General features: G+C 36.8%; 2 pseudogenes; both read left to right on the top strand.

Moving 5' to 3' along the window:
- Positions 1-8072: 8072 nt before the first annotated feature.
- LOC129243335 (U2 spliceosomal RNA) lies at positions 8073-8258 on the top strand (annotated as a pseudogene).
- A 243-nt stretch (positions 8259-8501) lies between these two features.
- Positions 8502-8689, top strand: LOC129243339 (U2 spliceosomal RNA; annotated as a pseudogene).
- Positions 8690-15801: the final 7112 nt, after the last annotated feature.

A 15801-nucleotide genomic window follows, 5' to 3' on the forward strand; every position in this document is an offset into this window, starting at 1 on the left:
ACTAGTAGAAACAGAAGTGCAACAAGCAGGCCGCTCCTGGCGGCAAATAAAATTCCTAGCTTCTAATAGATTTAACTTTAACTTGTTTATTGAGGCCCTTTGTTCCACCTAGGAACCACGGGAAAATATATATATATATAAAAATCGAAGACGAGCCGAAACACGTGCAAGCAAAGCAGCTGTCAACAATTAACTGAACATTCAAAATGGGCAATCCTGTCGGCATGCATGAGAGAAAAGAGTGCCAACATATCGCCACAAAAAAAATTAAAATTCGAATATACGTAATCTGCGAAAATTCAAAATTCGCGATATTGTTTGGACACACCTCGTACATGCATATGACTTTTTTTTTAAGTTTTATAATGACAGCAATCCGTTGCTAGGCCAATATAAAAAAAATTTAAAATTATTTCCCTTAAGGCGTTAGGGGTAGTCAGAGACCCGAAAAAGTGATGATTCTCAATTTTTTTTCGCTAGTCAAATGCTTTATTTTACTTACAAAAATAATAAATATAAAAACACACTTTAGTAAAATTTCAAAAAAATAAATAAATACTTATAATTGTAAAAGTTATCGCTGTTTGTGTGGAGCCCGTTTCTCCAGAAGTCCCTTGCGGTGATGATCACAAGTCCTTGGAGATTCATTTAAAATTAATCTGACAAGAGAAATTAGTTTTATTAATAGAACATCTTGTCCCTGATCGAAGCTTTTTTTAAAAACTAACAATATTGCGACCTCAGGAAATATTTTTCAGATTTTCGAGAAAAAAACCAAAAAACCCATTTTCAATACCAACCCACCTTGGAATAAGTTTCATTGAAAGACATTTCCTCTCCAATTATTGCGTGCGCGGACGAACGCGTTGAGAAAATACAGGTTCGCCCAACTGATTAAGTTCAAAATTTTGCTTTCTTATCGTCCCTCTTCAAAGATAAGATATTCACCAACGAGAATAAGCAGCCATTAATTATTTATTTTATTTTGTATGTTAAGGAAAAGTGTGCGATTTTCATAGCTCTTCAGAATAGGTTCAAAAGCAGTAGAGAAAAGTTTCGTTGGAAAGTGTTGGAAAACGCGGTTAAATATTTATTTAACGCTAGAGAACAGATGGTAGTACTAAAGAAGTGAAAGACAATCAGGTGTGCAGATGAATAAATGGTAAATATTGTGGTTTGACAGGAAAAGGCCATGCTCTATCCGGGATGGTAAATTACCAAGTTTGGCTTTCAGGTAAGGTGAAAAACAAAATGAAGTAACTTCGTCTGCCACGCTACCAGGGACTCGGCAGCATAATTCTGCACGATCATTTCCCATGTATTGACACACTCGTCCAATCACTTACACTCCATTATACAAGTACATCCCTTCGCCATGCATTTCGCACGTAATCATACGCTCGTCCAATCAGTAATTGTTCAGACGGCATTGAGGTAACATAAGCGAAGGCTGTGTTAATTTTTTTCGAATAACACCAACCGCTATCGTGAACCTGGTTGCGCCAGCCAATCAGCTGATTCCTTCAAAAACGCTGAGAGCTGATTAACGGTATTCTACTGGCCACACCTTCTGAAATTTTGTACCATGCTCTATCATCCTTGCTTATTGGTACCCATGTACGCTCTCTCTCCCAAATAATGAGTGGTGTCAATATAACAATAACAAAAACGAGAGCAGACAAATATTACAGTTTCTCTCATGCGTATTTTTATTGCGTATATGGGTACTGTTGATAGATGTGGGTTTTTTGTTGATAGATGGGCAGATGTCATTCTTTAGGCATAAACCTGTCTATGCAAATCAACATCATTTTTCGAAATGCAGCCTTAAACCATTATTCACTAATTACCATGTCTCAGATTTCGTTTTACTAGATGCGTTTGGATTGCATTTGTGACCTTGGTTTGGTTGATTTTAGTCTAGTCAAAGTATGTATGTAAATATAAGTGTATAGTATAATATACAATTAGTAATACTAAATATTTCACGTAATAACTTAGCCTATAGCCCTGGTAGCTAGTGCTGTAAATATATTACTTTATAATTTAATAAATAAATAATAATAATAATAGTCTAGTCAAACCAAAGCCTAAAATTGAAGACAAAATTATGCCTTAACCACCAGTGACCATTGTTCGGCATTGGTTTCTTCTGTTTCTCTGCTGCCTTTATACCCCATTTGGAAATGTTTCGCCTAGCTTTACACTAACTTACATCTTTAGTACTTTGAGAGCTGCTACTAGACTCACTGCATCGCAGATGGTGACCAGAGCTTGCAAAACAAACATAAAAAGGATTGTGGATGAAGCTCTCAAATTGATTGGAGTTAATTGAGTCGGGATAAATGCAATTCTACTGCATGTAATTTGTGAAATTGAAGCGATAAGAATTTATGAATAAAAAAGCAGCGAATCAAAGGTGTATGCGACTTAGCGCTGCCTAATAAATGAGTAAGTATACTCCGTGCGGAATAAGTACTAAGGTTTATTTGTGTGTTCTTTAAGGAAACACCTTCCAGATATTATTTTAGTGGGAATCAAGCCATTTAAGAAGGACTGAAATAAGGCGGCTTCCAAAGACCTTACAGATTTCATTAGAGTGTTCGAAAATAAATAGACTTTATTTGGTTAGGAAATTGATGTCGAGATACATGAGCTCTGCTAGCTCGCACTGTACATTTCTTCTTCAAATATTTTATTCAGTTCTCCTATATACGTGCATTAGGTAATAAGAATATAATTCCTATAGTTCGCAGATGCAAAATTTTCATACAATCTGGAAAAATAATTGCTGCTTTGAAAGTTGGGTGGCCGTTGCATAATAAGGCCATAGAGAGGCCACGTCAGCTAAACTAACTTAATATAACTTAATTGCAACCTCCTTCTTAAAGTGTTGTGTAAAATCTATTTCGAAAGATAAAGGTAAATTTGACATAGTTGTAATGAATGACTTTTTCCGCAAAATCGACTCAGGAAAGCATAGAGACCGGCAAGAAATTTAATTTCTCTCATATGACTCAATCCATCGTAATCCATGAGATTGGTCAAGATAAACTCAACTACAGTTTTATAAGATTACTTTTGCCATATATTATACATATTATTTTACCTTAGCATGAGCCATCAACTTTTTCATATCAATACCAACATTTACTGACATGTCACCAATAAAAGCAATCCCACATTTTCTTTTGACTATCGACCGAATTTCTGAATACGAGTACATACCCGCCAATACCAGGCAGACAGGCGAATCGTATATACCACCAGTCCCAGCCCCATACACTCGATATACACACGTCATTTGGAGGTACCTCATTCAGAGTGGCAAAAGTGCTTCGACAATTGGTTCAAACGCATGCAAAAGTGTATAGATCTTCATGGAAAATATTTTGAAAAGCAATAAAGTGATTTTCGATGATTAAAATTTGTTTTTGTTCTCTAATCCCGAAATATAAAAGGCACCCCTCGTATTTAATGTTTATTTGTACGCCATATGTAATAGGTTGTCGGCACCTCGGCTTTAGATGATTAGAAGTAGATGGTAAAACGCATGCAGGTGGGCAATCGCCACCTTCGCATTTCACTTTTTCCATCGTTCGTCAGTCGTTTCGGAGATAGCTCTAAATATATGCAGGGGAGAGTAACTTTTATCAACCAAGAATGCTAAAGAAACGTGTTTAAATTTTATTAATTTAAATCTGATTTATATTTTTTCTTATGAATTATTATTTTTTTACCTGCGCGCTTGTGCACAACGATATTGCAATTTTGTGCACATAACGGTTGGTCTGTTGTTGGTTGTCTGGTTCATCTATTCGTCCGTACACGCAGTGGCTCGAGCAAAAATTAATAAATTTTAGTGAAACTTCGGACACGTATCATAAATATCATGAAATCGGAAAACAACTATTTCCGCTTTTTTATGTTAAGTCTCAATTTCCGTCCGTTGATCTGATGTAACAAGGCATGCATGTATATATTATATAATAGCCATAGTCCGTGAAATAGTTCGATTTCAAAAATTAGCAGCCAGCTAAAATTCAATTTTACTAAAATGTGTGCTACTATATATATAAAGATCCTTCCGGACCGATTTTAGCCTTCCTTACTTGTTTTAACTAGCATTTTGGTGGGTGTAGGTATTTCAGTCCTGCTTGGGTGATATCCTGATTCTGATTCAAGCATTTGCCTACCAATTAACCAGCAGAAGCAACCCACCACAAGCTCAATAAAAAGCGTTATGTGTGCGTGCGTATTTATATGCAAACATACAGCTCAATATACCGATAGGCATCCAGAAATCACTTCGCTATATATGGCATGTATCCGCACCTTGGTTTGCATGCCAGTACAAACGCAGATAAGAAAGGGTCAAAGCAGTGTTAGAAACCAGTGAAACAGTAGCAATGCAACAGATAGTAAATAAGTGCTAACATGCATTCGAGTGCACCTACGTATGTAAGTGTGTTATATGCCTTATATGTATGCGCACTTGCTCGTATCATCAAACCAATAAGAGTAAAGTACAACAGAATGCCTTACCATTAACTGCATGCTCCCACTCAGCATCAGCAACAGTGCAAATTTTTACATACACCTACATACATATGTACGAGTGTATCCGTAAATGCTAGAATGATTTTTGTTTGTTTGCATGTATTTTGTGTGGATATTTGACTGTTTGCCGTTTCCAATGTTATCCTTCTTGTTTGTTCATGTCTTTGTTAATTTGTTTGTATGCGGTTTCTACAAACGCACATCCCGCTTAACCAAAAGGATACTGAAATACTCTTTTATGAGCTATAAACCTTCTTATTTCGTAACTTTTTCCCTCATAAATGAACTCTTTATGGAACCCTAAATGAGTAATTTTTCGCGCTGTGCGAGCCCACCGAAAAAAGTTTAAAAAATAGCTCCAAAAAGTCTACAAATCCGATTCGTTCGCTGTGACTCACTAGGAGTTTCATTTTGGAGTCTTATTTAAACGTTTTTTTTTTAATTATTTTTTTTTTGTGGTTATTAGATAATTTTTGGAGTCATATTTGAGCATTTTTCTTCGTACAGATACCTTCGTAGACACACTGGAGTGTGAGTCATTTAGAAAATGTTTGATGTGTTGTGGTTCGCTTATTTCTCAACATCTGGAAATATAAATAATATAATACAGTTAGCTGTATTTTAACAACGCCGATTTGACTCTTCGAATTCATGCAGTAAGTCCTCAGTAATTGGTGTGCACCGAATTTATGCAGACCTAAAAAAGTTTACCTCAGTGTGTGCAAGAAAGTGCACACCATACATAACTATTTTTATGAATTTGATATTTTTTCGTATTTTACTACTTTATTTTTAGTTTACATAGTTTTCTCAAGTCCAAAATAGTTTTCCGATATATTTTTTCTCCACAACGCAAAGCCTTTTCTGATACAATTTTTTTTTCTATGTATTTGCTTGGATTTTAAGCATATTACTATGTATATCAATCTGGTATCATTGTATAACTCTTTTCGAGGAAAAAGTTTATGAATTGGGGTGAAACTTACCCCAGTGTGTCGTTTATGTAAAAAAATAGGTGTGTCTACCGAAGGCTAATGCAAATATTATTTTGGTAATGCCCAAAATAATCGTTTTCCAAATTTTCGATTTTCAAGATTATTTTATACTAAGTTTGTTTTTAATGCCGCCGTAGCCGAATGGGTTGGTGCGTGATCACCATTCGGAATTCACTGAGAGGTCGTTGGTTCGAATCTCGGTGTAAGCAAAATTAATAAAAAACATTTTTCTAATAGCGGTCGCCCCTCGGCAGGCAATGGCAAACCTCCGAGTGTATTTCTGCCATGAAAAAGCTCCTCATAAAAATATCTGCCCTTCGGAGTCGGCTTGAAACTGTAGGTCCCTCCATTTGTGGAACAACATCAAGACGCACACCACAAATAGGAGGAGGAGCTCGACCAAACACCTAACAGAAGTGTACGCGCCAATTATTTATTTTATTTTTTTTTTGTTTTTAATGTTAGTTCTAGGATTCAATACTTTCTCTGTTTTTAATTAAATGTTATGCCAATCAATAACAGTTAAAAATGCATTAACAGTTAAAACTGACTAACTTTTTAAATGAACGAAGGCAACATCCGATGAATCGGCGCTTGCAGTGTTTGAGAGAAATATTCTGCGGAAGATTTTTGGACCTTTGCATCGCAGGCGATGGAACGATGAGCTGCATGAGCTTCACGGCGACATAGACTTAGCACAGAGAAAAAAGATCCAGCGGCTACGTTGGCTGGGTCATGTCGTCCGAATGGATACAAACGATCCGGCTCTGAAAGTATTCGATGCGGTACCAGTGAGTGGCAGCAGAGGAAGACGAAGGCCTCCACTGCGTTGGAAAGATCAGGTGGTGAAGGATTTGGCTTCACTTGGTGTGTCCAACTGGCGCCGGTTAGCACGGGAAAGGAACGACTGGCGCGCTAAAATCACGTAAGCGGTTATCGCGCCAATTAAAAAAGAAGAAGAATTCATCAAATTTCGAAATTTTAATTTTTCACTATATGTTTCCTACTTCATATCATTGAAGAAACAAAATCTTGTATAGAAGGTATTCTGCAAAATATTTTAAAAAACTATCATGTTTTTATAACTATCCAGAGAGGTAATAATAAAGCCCTCAAATATCTAGCACAACTTTCTCGGTAACCCTAACTAATTGCCATCACGGTAACTAATTACCGGTGCCCGCCGTAGCCGAATGGGTTGGTGCGTGACTACCATTCGGATTTCAGAGAGAGAACGTAGGTTCGAATCTCGGTGAAAACCCAAAATGAAGAAAAACATTTTTCTAATAGCGGTCGCCCCTCGGCAGACAATGGCAAGCCTCCGAGTGTATTTCTGCCATGAAAAACCTCCTCATAAAAATATTTGCCGTTCGGAGTCGGCTTGAAACTTGTGGAACAACATCATGAGGCACGCCACAAATAGGAGAAGGAGCTCGGCCAAACACTCAAAAAGTTGTCTTTCTCCGCTGCTGCCGTGCTTCATCGTAGACTCTCTACTAACGGAGATGCAGAAGCTCGGATTTCACGTTCAAGGATATGTGGACGATGTCTGCGCGTTAGTATCAGATAAATCTCTAAGAAGGCTTTGCATGAAAGTGCAGAAAATTCAGGATAAACTCGACAACTGATGCACGAGTCAAGGTCGTTCCATCGATCCGAACAAAATTACCTTAGTCTTGTTCAAGAGAAAACGGAAACTGGATGGGCTTATGCTTTCAACACTGAAAGGCGTGACACACTGTGTCTCTAGGAGTACGCTTGGATAAGAAATTGATTTGGGAATCACATGCTTCGCTGAAGGTGGATTGCGCATTGAGGATCTTTCAACAATTCCGTAGAGCCTTTGGCAAAACGTGGGGTCTGAAACCTGCTATTGTCTAGTGGCTATACACAGTACTTATCAGACCACTTATCACTTATGCTTTTGTGGTTTGGTGGAGACGGACCATGGTTAAGTCCACACCTCGGGACCTATACAGGCTACAAAGAAGTGCCATATTACAGGTGCCACGAGTACAACCTGCGGCGGTGCACTAAATGCTATGCTGCATTTGCTCCACTTTGATCTTAAGATACAATAGGAAGCAACACATTGATTTTATGTGTATGCTTCATAAATAAGGTTTCAGGCACGAAAACTGAACTACGGGACACAGAGGAATCTTTAAGATACTATCTGAGCAGTATCCACTGTTTTTAATTTTTTGAAGTGAAAACTTCTTTAGAATCGTTGGGAGTGATTTGGGAAAAAGTGAAACGAAAAAAGCGACCAACTTGGCTACGAAGCGTTATATTATATGTTGATATAAACGTAGCGACGAACTAAATAAAAATAACTTTTATTTTTTCTTGTGATTCGAACCAAGGATTTTGGATCGGAAGCTCACATTGCTAGTCGCTCGGCTACCGCGTCATGCTGTAGGTGATGGCCTAAAAGTTATTTAGTTACGAAGCGTTATATTATATGTTGATATAAATAATTTTTGTGAGCGTGTAATTCTCAAAAGGTTTATTAGAAAATCTATTGAAGTAGGTAGTGTGGTATCTGTTCCTATCAGCTTAACATCTGATAGATCCTCCATCGGAGGACAACAAATGTTAAACTAATTTTTGGAAATGGGCGGAGTGTTTTAGGGGCTTGCTCTGCCTCTGCCACGGGTTGACCCGGTATTGCAGTACCGCCGGGATTTCAGCCTTGAATAAATACAAGAAAAAATATACTAATACATTTAGCTTTGGTGGGAAGAGCCATAAATTTTTATATGAATACATGTAGACGAAAATGGAATTTTTTTTTTTTTTGGAAATTTGCATTGTAGGACATTTCTGATTATTTATTGAAAACAGTTTTTTGGTTTAGATACTGAAAGTCAGTTTAAGTGAATCGGTATAAACATTTCGTACATTAATTTTTGTGAGAGTGTAATTCTCAAAAGGTTTATTAGAAAATCTATTGAAGTAGGTAGTGTGGTATCTGTTCCTATCAGCTTAACATCTGATAGATCCTCCATCGGAGGACAACAAATGTTAAACTGATTTTTGGAAATGGGCGGAGTGTTTTAGGGGCTTGCTCTCCACCTCTGCCACGGGTTGGCCCGGTATTGCAGTACCGCCGGGATTTCAGCCTTGAATAAATACAAGAAGAAATATACTAATACATTTAGCTTTGGTGGGAAGAGACATAAATTTTTATATGAATACAAGTAGACGAAAATGGAAGAAATTTGTAAGTCTGTTTCTTCGGTCCGTTTGGGTATTTTTTTTGACAACATCGAAACCAAAGCATTTGTATCATATTTTATCTATCATAAGCCACTCGTATCATTTGTTGAAATTGAAAACATTGAGGATGAATAAAATAAAATGAAGAAAATAAAATATGAACTTTAGAGCAATATTATAATGAACCTATAATTATCCCGCTCCTAATGATGCTTTCGTCTTATTCTCTCTCAGTTTGTCTTACGGAAGGTTTCACTTCTATCCCGTCTAACCGTTAGACTGGTATTTTTTTTTGTTTTGACGGATGTTTTCTTCACCCATGGGTCGAAGAATAAAATAGGTATCATTATGCTATGAGAGGAATGACAACTATTTCCAAATGGATATTTTTTCCATTCTGAAAGTAGCAGAATGGAGATGGAGCAGGGCTTATTTGGGCTCCAGGATACTGAGGGGTTGAATGAAATTGCCAATGAATTGGCCAACTGTGGATCAAAGGTTCCCCACAGGGACCAGAGCCAGTAATCGGAACCAGTTCTGCACGAATCAAGAAGTGGATCAGCGATTTTGTATACCATTTACATAAAGAGCGATGGTCCTGTTTAGAACGCTGCTTTGCTAAAGCAAGGCTACGAATTTTGAATCCCGATTTCATGAAAACAAGTAATTTCTCTTTTCTATCCTATCTTTTTCCTTCTGTTACTTCTCTCCATTCCTACTTGATTATCCACCCTTTCACTTTGCCGAGCTTTAAATAAAATGGGCTTTTCAGCCTGAGTCTTTTAGTAGTTACCAAATCTCTCGGTGCTTCTTGGCTCGACCTTTCAAATTTCAATTTGAACCCTGTATAAATATCTATGGAAAAATGCATAAAATCGAAAATAAAATACAACCATTACTATGGAAAAATTTCAGAAGTTTGTTTAAAAAAATCATTCAAAACTTCATATTAGGAAAACAAAACTTTTTATAACAAAAACGTGTGAGTGGCTCACGAATTGATTTTGAACGTTTCATAAAAAGCAAGACGCTGCTACGAAATCTTTTTAATCGACGTTAGATGAATGCTCCAAAAATGATCCCATAAATGAATATTTAGGCCCAATACTTAAAAAGCCTTTAGAAAAAAATCAATTCCTTGAAGTCTACGGAAAAACACTCCACACTTGGAATGCTTATTTCGAAAAGCTTTCTGTTTGGTTAGCCGGGATGCATACAATTGCATAGCCATACATATATGTACATATATATATATATATATTGGCATTTTGCACATACCTACATATGCACATATGAATAAGCGTACAGCTGCAGCAGCAACATGTCATAACATACTACAGTGATGGCATTCCGTGCACTTTATAGACTTGACTCATTCTCGTAGCTCTTCTTTGCCTGCTTATTCATAAGTACATACATATGTAGGTACGTACCAATCAACATTCTTATGTGTGTGAATATATGAGACTCCTGTTGTTGCGGTTAAAGTTGCGCTTTTCCATTTGCATCGTACTTTTGCATTTTGCTGTTTTGTTTGACTGCCATCTACTCTTAGATGTATGTATGGGTTGTCTGCTTGTTGCGTTTACAAAACAAAAGTTCTAGTAAATATCCCGTTACGTATTATGTGGAACCAGTAGAAATATAAGAATTTATTCAAAAATTTAAGCTTTTAACTACTTTGATTGTAGATTATGTATGTATACATGGACATACGTACAATGCATTTCGGTATTTGAGTACCTTTAGAGGATAATGGCAGCCTGAGATATAGAAGAAATAGTATTTTTGATTAAAAAAAATTATAGCAATTCAATTTATTTCAGGAAGTATTATTCTTTTTACTTTACTACACATATTTTATATATTTGAAGAGTATTATATGGTGTTTTAGGCTGACTTGACAAAATTTTCAGTGTTCAATTTTCAAAGCTTTCATTTTCTATTATTTGCGAGTATAAGTTTCTTTGATGAAAAATTATTAGTGAGTCTAAATAACATTTTAGTAAAGTATGCATGGGTATATAGAGGGTGAGCAGATTGGAGGTACTTTTTCCAATAGTGTTTTTTTGACAGATCACGCGTGACTACTGTCAAACTAAATACATAATTTTTTTCAGTATTTATTGGCATTTCATCAAGGAAAGTTATACGTATTAACAATGTTGACAAATCATACAATTATATAACGAAAATCGATGCTCTGTGAAGAGTTTATCACGCGCTCAGGTCACGCGGCTGTGTAAATAAGCAAAATTGCCATATTTGGGCTAAAGAGCAACCCGAAGCCAATCAAGAACAGCCATACTCTGGGGGAATCATCGGAATGATAAACGACTCTTTGATGTCGGAAATTAAACCTCTACAATAACATGGCGTTACTTGCCATAAATCCGCAAAACAATGGATTTACTGCGTCCTCGCTTTGGTGAGGAATTTATCTCTCGTCTCGGACCAGTAAATTTGAGACCAAGATCGTTTGATATCAAACCTTTTGACTTTTATGTGTGGGGGTATGTAAAGTCCAAATACTTTGTGGATCCATTAGCTTCGATTGAGGTACTCCAGCGAGTTATTAAAAATTGATGTTTATTTATTTATTTTAAAAAGTGACTTAAAGAGTAAATCTTATAAGTTATTGTTTCATAATGCGATAGCGTCGAGGCTTTACGCTTAAACTGTGTATATGGACTACTTTTGTATTATGTCTTAAATTCCATGGTATAGGTGGTTATTTTAAGGAATTTGGTTATTAAAGATATTGAATCGGAGGTTGAGGAAGATGGATGCGTCATTGGATTTGAGTTGCTGAAGATTTGTCTTCTGCGGGCGGTGTATAGTGGGTAATGAAGGAGGATATGGGGTATGGTACATATTACGTCCGGGTTGCACGTGCACGAAGTTGGGTTGGTGTTGGTCATGAAATGCCCATGTGCAATCTTTGTATGCCCTAGCCGAAGACGCCCGAACTTTACGACGTCTAGTCGAGGCACCCTATTTTTATTATTTTTTATAAAGTAATGTGGGTTTTTGTATGGTTTACCTGTTGGTACCAGTCATTAGTTGAGTTAGATGTATGGTGCTGTTTGTTATCGAAATGTTTTTTTATATGTTTTTAATGTCGGTTAAGTTGAAGTTATCAGTCACTAGTGTTGGTGTTTGATGTGCTTGTTTGGCGGTGTAGTCAGCAAATTCATTTCCGGCTATGTTGGCGTGTCCCGGCACCCAAATTAGTTTGATTTTAGGGTATTTCGCTATTATAATGTTTCTAATGGTGTTTGGATAGTGAACGTAGTTGTATATGTTTGCTATTGAGTTGATGGCCGAGAGGGAATCAGAACATATTGCGAAGTTTTTGGTTTTGCTCTTTATTGGGTTTATAGCTTCACATATGGCATAATTTCTGTAGAGTATGTTGAGCTATAGCTTGGTAGGATTGACATTTTTATAACTTGTTGATCTTAGATCCGTCTGTGGAGATGAAGGTTAGTTGTGGTATTTATCTTTAATTTCGAAAAACTTTGGTTGATACTGGATTGGGTCCGTGTGTTTTTGTTTAAGTTCTGGTTCTGGTTCTACAACATAATAATAAATATTTGTTTTCCTACAAGTTTTGGATCAATGGACTAGACTGAAGCACAGACTTCGAAATTGATTGTAGGTAACACAAACAAAATTAATTTAACTCATTTTTGCATATCTACCTCCATTTATACATATACTACACACATCTAAGCACGAAGTTATGATTGTGCGCGTAGAAAAACTTTTAGATACATTAACTGGAGTATGAATGTTATGAAAGGGTAAGGGTTAGTGGATGAGAGCAGCCACTTTACGGCTTACACTCGATTTCACTCGTTATCTGGTTTTGCAATCTAAATTTGAAGTTGAAGTTGCAATGTTGTTAAATTCAAATACAAACTTCAGTGAGGTATATAAAGTATTATTTGGTATTGTCACATTGTACCTTTGTGCAGCTAGCGAACGCAATTAAATGTTATTGCTTTATGATAACTTTATTATTATTATTAGAAGGCCATTATGCACTGCGACCAGAGCTGATCTATTGTGAAAGGCCTATTTTTGTAACCCTACAGTTTTAGCACAATTTTGGGTTTGTTGTTCCAAAGATTGCATGGAGATACTACGATACCACCAAGGTGATGAAGTCTTTGTCTGCCCAACGCAGGACATTCACAAAGCACATGTTCTGAGCTTTCTATGTCCATTTCGCAAAAGTGGCAGACATTGGTCTCATATAGACCAATATTGTTTAGATGATACCTCAGGCGGCAGTGACCTGTAAGATATCCTAAAAGACGCAGACCTACTCTGCTTAGGGAGAGAAGCTTGTCAGATATTCCTTTGTTGGGACTTAGGAATAGTTTGGCTTGACGCTGACCGGTACAGTTTAGCCAGTGTGCAGCAAATTTTCTTTCTTCCCATATCCTAAGGAATTCATTAATGTGGCCTTTTGTAAGTCTACAGAAAGGCTCAGGACCAGTAAATTGCATATTTGCTCCTTGTTTTGCAAGGTCATTAGCAGTGTTGCCAGTCTATTACAACTGTAATAGATCTATTACATTTGTTCTCAGTTTATTACGCTATTACACTTCATATGAAATCTATTACAATTTCCAATTCTAAGAGGAAACAGGAAAAAAATTGTTCATGTTTTAAGTTACAATTTCAGCCAAATTTTGAAAAAAATGTTTTATAAAAGACGTATTGGGAAATCTTCTTTATCCATCGCTGCTTATGTAAGTCCCATTGTTAACGAGAGAGGGCGAGCAGCAGCCATAAAAGTAAACATGATGTATACTAAAAGGACATATGTCTGGAGATATTTTTGTTTCATTCGCCCTTTTGACAATAATTTCTCCGCTACTGCACATCGTCAATTTTGAATATGTATAACAACACGATACAACACGTTGCAACTTGCAACGTGCGCATTGGCCATAAAGGCTTAAAATATTAAACCCGCTAATGTTGGAAGAATATATGTTAATTAGTGATATCCTGTGTTACTGACTGTGTTATGACGTTTATTTGACTCTGCCTTTCTGAATGAGCTTTACTGCTTTGTTAGAAGTTTATTCAGTTCGAGAATTGTCACTGTGATGAGCATGCCAGTGTGATAGTGAGTGTTTTGTTTTCGTTTTAGTCAATTAAATCCTGTTGATACATCAGTATGGAAAGGTGAGTGTTTCGGAACATTTTCTCACGTGAAATAATTGCGGATTATTTTTTTAATGGACCATGAACAAGAATTTAATATAAAAGAATATCTACATGTATGTATAAGAAGGAATCCGTATTTTGTCTTGCAGATTTATTATTAAACGAAAATTAGACTTCTGTTAGGTGTTTGGCCGAGCTCCTTTTCCTATTTGTGGTGTGCGTCTTGATGTTGTTCCGCAAATGGAGGGACCTACAGTTTCAAGCCGACTCCGAACGGCAGATATTTTTTATGAGGAGCTTTTTCATGGCTAAAATACACTCGGAGGTTTGCCATTGCCCGCCGAGGGGCGACCGCTATTAGAAAAATGTTTTTTTTTTTTGTTTTTTTTTTTTAATTTTGCTTAGACTCCTATTACGGAGTACAGCAATCTATTACTTTTTGGATCATCGCTTTAGTACGCTGCTGCGATTGGTTCCGGCAACACTGATCATTAGCCATTTCATTTCCCTCATGTCCTTCATGTCCCGGAATCCAGCCTAGTGTTTCTATGTTGAGGTTTCCTAACGTGTTGAGAAGGTTTAGGCAATCTCTAAATTGGTAAATAATTTAGAGGTGATAGTTATTGATAGAAGGGCTTTTAGAGCCGCTTGGCTATCTGAAAGTAGGTAGATGTGAGTACCTCTCATTTTCCTGTTAAGCATTCTCTCACACATGTTTCAATGGCATGTATTTCTGCCTGGAATATTGTTGGGTAAAGTCCCATCGGAATCGATTTTTTGAATTTACGATAACTTAATATATATATATTTTTTTCGGTTCCTAACGATTTTCTTATCATTAACATTTAAACGAAAATATTCTGCTTATGCATTCTATCGACATTCTAGCTACATATATCAGTTTGGCAGAAATCAAGCCGAGCCGAGAAACCTTCATAAAACTCAGATGGTACACTTTTAGACAATGAAGCCCAAAGTAGTGAAATTAACTGTTAAGGAAGGCTATATCAAATTAAAGGCACTGCTACTTTTAAGCTTCTAAGAATAACAATATGGAAGCGAAAAACTTGTAAAATGATAACAGTGAGACAAATTTAGAAACCTCTTAATGATACGAGTACTCAGAAAACGTACAAAATGGAAAAGGTATACAAAACATGCCTATGGGCTAATCGAAAATATACCGAGGTTGTATGGCTAAGGTTATTTAAAAAAGTCAAAACAAATTTCATAACCGCAGAATGTGCTATTGGATACTTAAATAATATATTTCCACATAAGCCACCTATAGGTTCAAGATATGGTAGTTTTGGATCTTGTAAGGCTTGACTTTGAGATCATTTTTCAGTATGCGGCAGATGCTATGGTCAGATATTTTCAGTTCTTTCGCCATTTGATTGGCACTTCGTCGGGAACTTCGCTCAAGTCACTTCTTCACTTTTTAAACCATTTCAAGTGACGTTACAGTCTTTTGATGACAACCTCCATGACGTTTCGCGATGCTAGCAGTATCATTATAACGACCAATGGGGCGATAAACGGCTAAATGTAATGCAATCACACTATTACGTTTGAAATCCATTACTGTTTTTTCGCGTTCCTCTTCTTCTTCTTCTTAATTGGCGCTATAACCGCTTATGCGATTTTGGCCGAGTTTAACAAAGCGCGCCAGTCGTTTCTTTCTCGTACTAACCGGCGCCAGTTGGACACACCAAGTGAAGCCAAGTCCTTCTCCACCTGACCTTTCCAACGCAGAGAAGACCTTCCTCTTCCTCTGCTGCCACTCACTGGTACCGCATCAAATACTTTCGGAGCCGGAGCGTTTGTATCCGTTCGG

The sequence above is a fragment of the Anastrepha obliqua genome, chromosome 3, assembly GCF_027943255.1.
Source record: "Anastrepha obliqua isolate idAnaObli1 chromosome 3, idAnaObli1_1.0, whole genome shotgun sequence".
NCBI classification, from domain to species: Eukaryota; Metazoa; Arthropoda; class Insecta; order Diptera; family Tephritidae; genus Anastrepha; species Anastrepha obliqua.